The sequence below is a fragment of the Mobula hypostoma genome, chromosome 8 (assembly GCF_963921235.1).
Source record: "Mobula hypostoma chromosome 8, sMobHyp1.1, whole genome shotgun sequence".
Classification (NCBI taxonomy): Eukaryota; Metazoa; Chordata; class Chondrichthyes; order Myliobatiformes; family Myliobatidae; genus Mobula; species Mobula hypostoma.
The window spans coordinates 116,724,884-116,737,555 of NC_086104.1; the positions used below are offsets into that span (position 1 = coordinate 116,724,884).

Consider the following 12,672-nt stretch of genomic DNA (forward strand, 5'->3'; position numbering starts at 1 on the left):
TCCCATCTTCACTCCGCCCTCTTGCACTCTTTCCTTCTGTACCAGTCCCCTCTCACTTCATCTTCCCTCTCATTCTCTCCTTCCCCTACCTCCCTCTCTCCTCCCTATCTCCACACTTCACCCTCCATATCCCCCATGGCCATCTCTACCTCTCCCTCTCTTCTCTCTCTAACTTTCCTCCCTCCCTTTCCCTCTGGTTTCCTTTATATCTCTCCCTAAACCTTCATCTTCCTCCGTCTCCTCCATATTTTCTGTCTCGCTCTCTCACCCCCGCTTTTTGCTCTCCTCTTCCCTTTTTGTTCTTCCACTCACTCTCTTCCTCCCACTCTCTGCCGTTGCTTCCCCCTCTCTCCCCTTTCCCTCCTCACCCTCTCCCTCCATCCATTATTAAGGACCCTTGCAATGTGAGACATGCCCCTTCTTATTACTATATTCAGGAATGAGGTACAGGAACTTAGAGACCCCCACTCAATGCTTCAAGGACAGATTTTCCCCTCTGTCTTTAAATTTCTGAATGTCCATGAAGCCATTACTAGTTTCTCAGTGCTTTACTCTCTGTCTGTAGTGTTAATTTTTTATATATAGTTTATGGCAACTAATAATATTCTCACCTCCTACAGTGGATTGCTGCAAGAAGCAACAAATCTCACGACATATGTCAGTGAAAATAAACCTATTCTGATTCTATCTCTTTATTCAGTAGATGGCAGCAGAGGCCTAGAATGGGCGGAGGATAGCAGAGGGAAGGTCAGTGCCTCAGTCCCGGGACACAACTGCATGGAACCGCAGGGCAGAGTCCTCGACCTGGCTGCTTCACCACTGACCATTCCCGTTCAGGTGGTGAGGGTCGCAGATGTTTGCACTGTGGGAAGGACGTAGAAGAAGGGAGCACTGCACCATGGCAGGAATGTTGAAATGTACCTCTCCCCTGCTCTCTGTGAGAAGGAGGCACCTAGGCAGATGAAATTGGATCCAGAGATTTGTAAATGATTGAGATTCATATTGCATTGTGTATTGTGACAAGAATACACATAGATTAAGATGTTAGCTGGCCTGTGCTGGCACCAGTGGAATCAGCAGTTGGTCTGCCACCTGTCTTCAGGAGAAAGAGAGATAAGGAAAACAATGGAGCAGCATTTGGAGATGTTAATGAAGGGACGGGAGAGTTGAACGGAAGGAGAGCTGTCAAGATCGGCTCCCCCTTTGAACCCTGAACTGTTTGAAGTGATGGACAGGCGATACCCCAGCAGGGGGATAAAAAGGGACAGGTTCGCTAAGGCAAGACACACACGACACCCCGAGGTAACGAGACCCTGGAAGCGGTGCATCTCCCACAAGACGGTGGGAAGTTTTGGAAGGCTGGTCGCGGGCCCAAGCCATAGACACACAGGGTGGAAAGGCACGATCAGCGGGAACCTGGTGTGTGTCCGCCCTTGCCTGGGTGCCAGGTTCACCGCAGAGAAACGATTGTATCTGGAAAGGGAGGGGTCACGGTCGGTGACCTCAGAAGACATCGCAAAGGGCTCGCCTGAAAGCTGACTGTGAAGAATATCGAAGGTCTGTGTGGAAGCCGTTTGAATATTCATTCGTTTTGCTCTCTCTCTCCTTCCCCCCACCCTCCATCTCCCACGGCAGCGATTACTGCGTACTGAACTGAATTCAATTGAACTGAACTTTGCGTCACTTTGAAACTGGTCATTTACCCCTAGGCAACGATAGAGCTTGATTGATCCTGTTATCCTAATTCTGTGTACATGTGTGTTTATCATTGCTGAACTGTTGCATTTATTATCCTTTTGATTAGAGTACTGTGTTGCTTGTTTCTTTAATAAAACTTTCTTAGTTCTAGTAATCCAGACTCTAACTGAGTGATCCATTTCTGCTGGTTTGGCAACCCAGTTACGGGGTACGTAACATAAGTGGGGTTCTTGTCCGCGATTTTGAACGCTAAATTTGGGACCGAGTTAATTGATTGGGTTAAAATTCCCGAAAGAAAGAAAAGACAAACAGCAGAAATGGAGGTTGAGGAATTTATAAAGGCGCCGACCTTGGAGGCATTAGAGGATGCCAGGAAATCGGAATTGATAGCTGTGGCCAAACGGGTGAATCTTGCTAAGGGGAAGTCGACAATGAGGAGAGAGGAGATGCACCGAGCTATCATAGAGCACTATGTATCTAAAGGTGTGTTTCCCCAAGGGGAGCTGGAGGTGGTGTCTATTGAAAAACCTGCTGGAGACGCGGTACAGGTGCAGCTTGAAAAACCGAGACTCGAGCACGAGTTCCAGGTACGGCAGTTGGAGCGAGAAGAGAAAGAGAGGGACAGGCAGTTGGAGAGAGAAGAGTTAGAAAGGCGGGAGAAAGGGAAACAGTTAGAAAGGCAGGAGAGAGAGAGAGAAAGACAGTTGGAGCGAGAGGAGAAACAGAGGGAAAGGGAATTCGAGCTGGAGAAGTTAAGGATAAGGGCAGAGCAGGGGCCCGTGCCGAACCAAGGTGGAGGGTTCCGGGCGACCCAGGAGGTTAGGCTGGTTCCCCCATTTGACGATACGGACGTGGATCGGTACTTTCTCCATTTCGAAAAAGTTGCTACAAGTCAGGACTGGCCGAGGGATAAGTGGGCTGTTTTGCTTCAGAGTGTACTGAAAGGGAAAGCCCAACAAGCGTACTCAGCTTTGTCCGCGGAAGATGCCCAGAGGTATGAGGTGGTGAAAGAGGCCATCCTCAGGATTTATGAGTTGGTCTCGGAGGCATACCGGCAAAGGTTCCGGAATGCGAGGAAGCAGTGGGACCGCACGTATTTAGAGTTTGCCCGTGAGATGCAGACATATTGTGAGCGTTGGTGCGCCTCGAAGGGGGTAGAGGGGGATTATGACAGACTGCTACAGCTGATCCTGATTGAGCAGTTTAAAGGTTGTGTCCCTGAGGGTATGAGACCCTACCTCGATGAGAAAGAGGCAGCCACGTTAGCCGCAACTGCTAAGTTGGCGGATGAGTACGCGTTGACGCATAAAATGAAGTTTGCCCCGAGTAAAGGCTACCAGAAGGGTCGTCGGGACGGCGGGGAAAGTCCGCCAGAAAAATCAGTAAGTAAGCCGGGGACTCGTGAGAAGGATAAGGTAGACCGGGAGCAGTCTGGTAGGAAGTCTCCTGGGGTCGTCTGTTATAATTGTGGGAAAGTCGGACACTTTGCGTCCAGGTGCTTTGCCCCAAAGGAGGAGACGGGAAAAGGAAAAACGGGGGTTCCGACTGGCTGTATTGAACCGGCAAACCAACCTCCAGGAGAGAGGAGGTCGGATAAAGTTCAGGAAGGGCGCGAGAGCTTTATCTCGGCCGGATTGGTGTCGGTGAAGGAGGGGTTAAACCCAGTTCCAGTACGGATCTGGAGAGACACGGGAGCTTGTCAGTCACTGATCTTGAGGAGTGTTTTAGACTTTAGTTCAGAGACTGAGACTGGGGAGGTCAGTGTGATCAAAGGCATTGGAAAGGGGACGGAAGCAGTGCCTTTGCACCAGATACACCTACAAAGCAATTTGGTCTCTGGACTAGTCACGATCGGGGTGAGGCCCGAATTACCGATGAAAGGCGTGGAAGTCTTGCTCGGTAATGACCTTGCCGGGGGAATCGTGTTTCCAGCCGTGAGATTGACAAGTCAGCCTGCCAGCATTGAGGCCCCGCCCATGGACTCGCAGGTTTATCCCGTTTGCGCAGTAACTCGACGGATGTCGAGGAAGGCTGCAAAGGCTGAGATACAGCTAGCTGAGACGTTTCTGCCAGCCTTGTACGAGGAGGGGTTAGAAAGTGAAAAGGAGGAGTGTTGTGGAACAAGAGGAGGTGAGGGGGCTGAGGCAGACTTAGCATTAGCCAGGAAGGACTTTATACAGGCACAAGAGCGAGACGAGGAGCTGATGGATTTGGCGGAGACAGCTCTCTCTGACGCAGAATTGAAAAGGGAGCCAGTAGGCTATTATGTAAGGGAGGGAGTACTAATGGGGAAATGGAGACCACGTACTGTGCCCGCAGATGAGGAGCGGGGAGTTGTACACCAGGTGGTAGTGCCGAAAATTTATAGGGGCGAGATTTTTAACCTGGCCCACAAAGTACCCCTTGGTGGACATTTTGGGGTGAGGAAGACAGTCGACAGAATTATGAAAGAGTTTTACTGGCCGAATATGAGGAAAGATATTGTTGAATATTGTAGGCGATGTCATTTATGTCAGGTGGTGGGAAAACCAAATCAGGTCCTGCCTAAGGCGCCCCTTCGACCGATACCCGCTTTCGGGGAACCTTTTTCTCGAGTAATTGTGGATTTTGTCGGTCCCCTGCCCAGAACTACGAGTGGGCGGGAGTACGTGATGACTATGATGTGCGCCGCCACCAGGTTTCCGGAGGCGGTGCCCCTGGCCAGCGTAAAGGCTCCCGCAGTGGTAAAGGCGCTTGTGAAATTTTTCACTACGGTGGGGCTGCCCAGGGAAATCCAGTCGGATCAGGGGAGTGTCTTCACATCTCACACCTTCCGACGGATGTTGGATGAGATGGGAGCAAAGCAGATTTTGGCCTCCGCGTACCACCCTGAGTCACAAGGGGCGTTGGAACGATGCCACGCCACATTAAAGACCATGATTAAAATTTACTGTCAAGAAAACGCTAGGAGCTGGGATGATGCTTTGCCCCTCCTCTTATTTGCCGTGAGGGAGACGGTTCAAGAGTCATTGGGGTTCAGCCCATTCGAGCTCGTCTTTGGTCATCGGCCCAGAGGATCCCTGACCTTACTAAAAGAGCAATGGTCCAGTCCGGCCGTCCAGGTTAATGTGATTGATTACGTTTTAAAATTTCGTGAGAGGCTTGAAAGGATCTGTGACCTTGCAAAAGAAAATCTGCGACACTCCCAGACTAAAATGAAAAAATGGTATGATAGGCGTGCCCGCGAAAAAGTGTTCCAAGTGGGCGATCGGGTCTTAGTTCTGTTCCCAGTGGTATCCAGCCCCCTCCAGGCGAGATTCCACGGTCCGTACAAGGTAATTAAAAAAGATAGACCCTTTGAATTATGTTATCGAAACGCCGGACAGGCGTAAACCCACACAGTTGGTACACATTAACATGTTAAAAGCCTACCACGATCAGAAAGAAAACCCGGTTGGTGTTATCACGGAAATTAATGAGGCTGGGGTGTCGAATGAGACGGGGAAAACCCATCTCGAGAAGACGAATATGGTGCCGACCCGATTGGAGAACTCTATTGTTCTGGCTAAATTTGCCGATAAGGTCTCTCACCTAACCCCCGAACAAAGCGGGCCATTGATAAAGCTAATTAACCGGCACGCAGATACATGTCCCGATGTCCCGAGGCGATGCAAAGGGGCGGTGCATGATGTTGCGGTCACCTCAGACCAGCCTATTAAACAACATCCCTGTAGGATGAACTTGGTGAAAGGCAAGCTAGTGGAGAAAGGAATTGAACACATGCTAGCCACAGATATTATTAGGCCATCCAAGTCGGAATGGGCGTCCCCCTGTGTGGTTGTCCCGAAAGCCAATGGGAGCATACGATTCTGTACAGATTACAGAAAAGTGAACGCCATCACAAAAACTGATGCTTACCCCATCCCAAGGGTAGACGATTGCATCGATAAAGTGGGGAGAACTAAGTACATCACAAAGATCGATTTGCTGAAAGGGTACTGGTGTGTTCCTTTAACCGACCGGGCTAGAGAAATCTCAGCATTTGTCACTCCCTCTGGTTTATACGAGTATAATGTTCTACCTTTTGGCATGAAAAATGCCCCAGGGACCTTCCAGAGGATGATTAATTCAGTAATAAAGGGACTAAGGAACACAGAAGCATATATTGATGATTTGGTGGTCTGGAGTGACACATGGGAGGAGCACTTTGTGGCGGTAGAGGAGCTATTTAAACGGCTGTCCGAAGCCACCCTGACAGTGAACCTCGCAAAAAGTGAGTTCGGCCACGCGAAAGTCACTTATCTGGGACTTGTGGTAGGACAGGGGCAGCTGGCTCTGATACAGGCTAAGGTGCGGGCTATCTCGGAGGTCCCCACCCCGACAGACAAGAGAGCCCTGAGAAGGTTCTTGGGGATGGTGGGGTACTATAGGAAGTTTTGCAAAAATTTTGCGGATATTTCCCTCCCGCTCACTAAGCTTTTGCCAAAGAATGCGAAGTTTGTGTGGAACGACCTTTATCAACAAGCCTTCGAGAGTCTGAAGGCGATTCTGTGTCACCATCCTGTGCTAAATGAGCCTGATTTTTCAAAACCCTTCTTCCTAGCAACAGATGCTAGCGACGAAGCGGACGGGGCGATGCTGTTGCAGACCGACAAAGAGGGGGTTGACCACCCAGTGGCTTATTTTTCCAAGAAATTTAATACCCATCAGAGAAATTATTCCACTGTGGAAAAGGAGTTACTGGCCATCATACTGGCATTACAACATTTTGAAGTTTATATTTGCCCGGCATGGAAACCACTGGTAATTTACACCGACCACAACCCATTGGTGTTTTTGGCCACTATGAAAGATAAAAACAAAAGATTGCTAAGTTGGAGTCTGGTGCTACAGGAATTTGATATCAAAATTACACATATAAAAGGAACGGAAAATGTGATTGCTGACTGTCTGTCAAGGTGTTGACAACTTCAAATTCGCTGTATTAGCCAAATAGCTGATAAAGATGTATATTTGTGTGTATCAAATAATGTATTCATGTTTGTAATTTTTACCCCGGTAAAAACCCTTAAAGAAAGGAGGTGTGACGAGAATACACATAGATTAAGATGTTAGCTGGCCTGTGCTAGCACCAGAGAGATCACCATTTGGTCTGCCACCTGTCTTCAGGAGTAAGAGAGATAAGGAAAACAATGGAGCAGCATTTGGAGATGTTAATGAAGGGACGGGAGAGTTGAACGGAAGGAGAGCTGTCAAGATCGGCTCCCCCTTTGAACCCTGAACTGTTTGAAGTGATGGACAGGTGATACCCCAGCAGGGGGATAAAAAGGGACAGGTTCACTAAGGCAAGACACACACGACACCCCGAGGTAACGAGACCCTGGAAGCGGTGCATCTCCCACAAGACGGTGGGAAGTTTTGGAAGGCTGGTCATGGGACCAAGCCATAGACGCACAGGGTGGAAAGGCACGATCAGCGGGAACCTAGTGTGTGTCTGCCCTTGCCTGGGTGCCAGGTTCACTGCAGAGAAACAATCGTATCTTGAAACGGAGGGGTCACGGTCGGTGACCTCAGAAGACATCACAAAGGGCTCGCCCGAAAGCTGACTGCGAAGTATATCGAAGGTCTGTGTGGAAGCCGTTTGAATATTCATTCGTTTTGCTCTCTCTCTCCTTCCCCCCACTATCAATCTCCCACGGCAGCGATTACTGTGAACTGAACTGAATTCAATTGAACTGAACTTTGCGTCACTTTGAAACTGGTCATTTACCCCGAGACGACGATAGAGCTTGATTGATCTTGTTATCCTAATTCTGTGTACATGTGTGTTTATCATTGCTGAACTGTTGCATTTATATCCTTACTATTAGAGTACTGTCTTGCTTGTTTCTTTAATAAAACTTTCTTAGTTCTAGTAATCCAGATTCCAACTGAGTGATCCATTTCTGCTGGTTTGGCAACCCAGTTACGGGGTACGTAACAGTATCACCAGTCCTCTATGCTCCTTCCAGAGGTGTTACACAGTGACTGGCCTGTCTCTATTGGTAGCATATCCAGGTGTTATAGAGTAACACACCTGACTAAACTGGTGCTATATCCAGGTGTTAAATCATAATAGACCATTCCCACTGGTACTGTATCACAGGGTTGTACAGTGTCAGACATGTCCCCACTGCTACTGCACTGGTATACAGCGACAGACTGATTCTCACCAGTATTGCACCCATCACCACTGGTACCATACCCCAGTGTTATACAGTAACTGACTAATACCCACTGGTACAGTGCTCCTGGGTAATACAGCGATGGACCCATCCCCTCTGGAACCATATGCTGGTGTTATACAGTGACACACCTGTCCCCAGTGGTACTGTATCACAGTGTGAGACAGTGATAGGCCTGACCTCACTAGTACTGTACCTCAGCTGGAAGGACTGTCTGGGGCCCTGAATGGTGGTAAGGGAGGAAGTGTAAGGGCACGTGTAGCACTTCTTCCGCTTACAAGGATAAGTGCCATGAGGGAGATCGGTGGGGAGGGATGGGGGGCACGAATGGACAAGGGAGTGAGTTGACACTTCACCTGTGAGTCAGCTTGGGTGATATACTGCATCCGGTGCTCCCGATGTAGCCTTCTATATATTGGCGAGACCCAACGCAGACTGGGAGATCATTTGACTGAACACCTACGCTCTGTCCGCCAGGGAAAGTAGGATCTCCCAGTGGCCACACATTTTAATTCCAAGTCCCATTCCCATTCTGATATGTCTATCCATAGCCTCCTCCACTGTAGAGATGAAGCCACACTCAGGTTGGAGGAACAACACGTTATATTCCATCTGGGTAGCCTCCAACCTGATGGCATGAACATTGACATATCAAACTTCTGCTAATGCTCCGCCTCCCCCTCGTACCGCATCTGTTATTTATTTATTTACTTACATTCTTTTTCACTCTCTCCCTTTTCTCCCTCTACCCCTCTCACTATACCCCATGCCCATACTCAGGGTTTTCCCCTCCTCCCCTTTTTCTTTCTCCCTAGGCCTCCTGTCCCATGATCCTCTCATATCCCTTTTGCCATTCAACTGTCCAGCTCTTGGCTCCATCCCACCCGCTCCTGTCTTCTCCTATCATTTTGGATCTCCCCCTCCCCCACCCATTTTCAAATCTCTTACCAGCTCTTCTTTCAGTTCGTCATGACGAAGGATCTCGGCCCGAAACGTCGACTGTATCTCTTCCTAGAGATGCTGCGTGGTCTGCTGCGTTCACCAGAAACTTCTATGTGTGTCCACTGGTATTCTACCTTGTAGTTGTACATTAAAAGAAACATCACTTCCAGGATTGTTCCCCACAGTTATACAATGACAGAACCATCACCCCCAGTGCTGTACCACAGCGCTGAACAGCGATAGACAAGTCCCCTCCAGTACTGTACCCTGGTGGTATACAGTGACAGAGAACTCCCCACCTATTACATATACTGTGTCATTCCCATCTCCACAGAAATTCCACCCGGGTGTTTTTCAGCAAAAGATCCATCCACTGCTGGATTGTTCCCTCATGTTCTACAGTCACAAACTCATCCCCACCGTTAGATACTGTGGTGTGGTACAGTGACATATCAATCCCCCCTGATTTTGTAGAACAGAGATATACACAGATACACACGTCCCTACTAGTACAGTACCCTGCTGTATACAGTGATAGATACATCCCAACTGGCATGGTACCTAGTGTATACAGTGACAGAGTCATGCTACTGATACTGCAGCCTGTTGTATAAACTGATAGACACATCCCTAGTTGTACATACCCTGCTGTATATAGCGATAGACATATCCCTACTGATAATGTACCCTGGTATATACAAAGGTAGACATGCCCCTACTGGTAATGTAGCCTGGTGTATTGAGTGGTAACCCCACCCCTTTGACACTATACCACAGCATTATACAGTGAGAGACATGCTCCCACTGTCACAGTATCCTGATGTCATGCAGTGACAGATACTCCTGCACTGGTGCTGTACCTGAGTTTTACACAGTGACAGACATATCTGCACTGGTATACTACCTTGCTGTTGTACAGGGAAAGAACCATCCCTTCCCAGATTGTTCTCCAGTCTTATACAGTGACAGAACAATCACCTCCAGTGCTCCACCACAGAGTTTTACAGTGAACGATAAGTCCCCTCTGGTACCTTATCCTGGTGGTATTCAGAGACAGACACGTCCCTATTAGTACTGTACCCTGCAGTAATACAATCACACACCAGTCCACAGCTTTACTGAACCCTGGGTTACACAGGGGCAGACGCATTCCTTCCAGTCCTCTGCCCCAATGATATACAATGACAGATCCATCTCCATGTCTGCTGTACCCTGCTGTTATACGGAAACTGGTGTCCAATGGTATTAGATACTGATAGCCCCACTGTGCAACAGAGTTATACAGAGAAAGACCTGTCCCCATTTATATTGTATCCTGATGTCATACAGTGACAGACACGTCCCCACCAACTCTGTAGTCCAATACAAAATAGTTATAGAACCATCCCCACCTGTACTGTACAAGGACATTATACAATGACAGAGACGTCCCCACTGGGACCGTACCTATTACTTATACCATAACATTCCCATCTACATGGCCTGGCGAGGGAACTCCTGGGCTGGGCGAGGAACTCCAGTACAGGACTTGGCTCTGGGACTAGGCTCGGCTCGACTCTTGGACTTGGCTCGGTTAGTCTGTTGGGTACAGAGCCCGGACTCCTTCTTGGAGCGCAGGTCCGGGATGCTTTCTAGGACCCAGGGCCGGGATGACTGTCGAGGATACTTGCTGAGGTAAACTGCCGAGGTAAACCATCGGGGATTCAGATGGGGAGGGGAAGGGAATAGTCCAGCAAAAGAAGCTGACTCACAAAGCTATTTATGAAGCCAACTCAAAACTAGAATCAGGTGCCTCGATTAAGGAGCCCAATGGAACTGGATAAAACAGGGAAAACCCGGCATACGGATTAATGGACTGGACCGTCAAACGGAATATGGCCTTACCGGACCGGACCATGACACTTCCTCCTTCCCCAATCTCTCTCTCCCTCACCATCTCTCTACTCCCCTGCTCTATCTCCATCTCAACTCACACCCTCTCTCTCCCATTCTCTCCCCCTTCTTTTCTCCTTGTCCTCTCTCCAACTCCATCTCTCTCTCTCCCTCTGCTTTCCACTTTTCCTCCTTTTTGACACTCTTTGTCCCATTTTCCTCATCTTCTCACCTTCATTCCGTGTCTGTCCTCTTCTCAATTCTTCTTTTTTCTCTCGCACTCACTCTCTGCTTCCCCCTCTCTGTGCTCTCTTCTCCCTTTCTCTTCTTTTCCTTCCATTGTTTTCCCTCCCTCCGCCTCGTTCTCTAACACTCTTTCTATCCTTAAGAGCACTCGCCATCCGAGACACGCCCTCTTTTCATTGCCACCATCAGGGATGAAGTACAGGAACCCGAAGATCCACACTTAGTACTTCAGGGACAGTTCCTCCCTCTGCCATAACATTTCTGAATGTCCATGAACCCATGAATACTTACTCTGAAGTTTGCAAACTTTTTGCATTATTAATTTATACTTTTTCATATTGCCCATGGTAACTAGTAATATTTTATTTTTATGTCTTGCATATACTGCTGTCATAAAACAAGTGTTACAACATAGGTCAGTGACAATAAACCTATTTCTGATTTTCTCCTATCGTTCTCTCTGCCTCTTCCCCACTCCTTCCTTTGTCGGTTATTTCTTGTTACTTCTTCTTCCTCGCTTTCGTTCCCTCCCTCCCTCTCACAAACGCACACTCTGCTACTCATCACCTTCATTGTGGCGACAGGCCAGTAAATGGCAGCAGAGGCACAGGATGGGCAGAGGGTGGAGGGCGGAAGGTCAGTGCCTCAGGCCCAGGACAGTGACCTTGACCCAGCTGCTTCACCGCTGTCCGTTTCCCCTCAGGTGGTCAGGACTGCTGATGTTTGCACTGTGGGGATGGGATGGGGTGGGGGAGGTGGATGGCGGGGAGACGAGGAGGAAGGAATCACTGTGTCATGGAAGTAAAGGTGAACTGTGCTTTCTGGAGTGGGAGAAATCCAGGTATATTTAATTGGACACTCTGTTTGGCAAACATTTCTATTTTGAGATTCTATTGCACTATGTAAACACCAGCACAGAAGTCCCTGCTCCCTGCTCTTTTCCAACGCAGCTCTGCCTCCTTATCACCCCTCCTACCGTGGAGGGCTCCCTTCTTACGACCCCTTCGACAATGCAGGATTCTCTCTTCACCACCCTTCACACAACGCTGTGCTCCCTCCTCACCGCCGTTCACACAGCGCGGCGTCCTTTCACATCACCCCTCTCATAGTGCAGAGGTCCCTTCGCTACGCCCCTCCCACAGTGCAAAACTCCCTCTTCCAGCGGAACAACTGCTACACCTGCCCTTACACTTCCTCCCTCACCACCATTCAGGGCCCCAGACAGTCCTTGAAGGTGAGGTAACACTTCACCTGCTAGTCGGCTGGGGTGATATACTACATCCGGTGCTCTCGGTGCGGCCTTCTATATATTGGCGAGACCCAACACAGACTGGCAGACCATTTTGCTGAGAACCTGTGCTCTGTCCGCCAGAGAAAGCAGGATCTCCCAGTGGCCACAGATTTCAATTCCATGTCCTATTCCAATTCTGATATGTTTATCCATCGCCTCCTTCCTCTACTGTCAAAATGAAGCTACACTCAGGTTGGAGGAACAACACCTTATTTTCTGTCTGGTTAGCCTCCACCTTGATGGCATGAACATTGACTTCTCTAATTTCTGTTAATGCCCCTCCTCCCCTTCTTACCCCATCCCTTATTTATTTATTATTATTTTTCCCCCTTTCTTTCTCTCTCTTTTTTCCCCCTCTGTCCCTCTCACTATATCTTCCTCTGATGCTCCCTTTCCCTTTTGTATCTCCCTAGGCCTCCT

At 48.8% G+C, this 12,672-nt stretch overlaps 1 long non-coding RNA gene across 2 annotated transcripts in view; it reads right to left on the reverse strand.

The window, feature by feature from the left end:
• Positions 1-12,672, reverse strand: part of LOC134350874 (uncharacterized) — an 86,448-nt gene that overhangs the window by 45,011 nt on the left and 28,765 nt on the right. For both annotated transcript variants that reach the window (XR_010019020.1, XR_010019021.1), the window contains exon 2: positions 8,850-8,977. This is a non-coding gene — a long non-coding RNA (uncharacterized LOC134350874). The remainder of the gene's footprint in view (positions 1-8,849; positions 8,978-12,672) is intronic.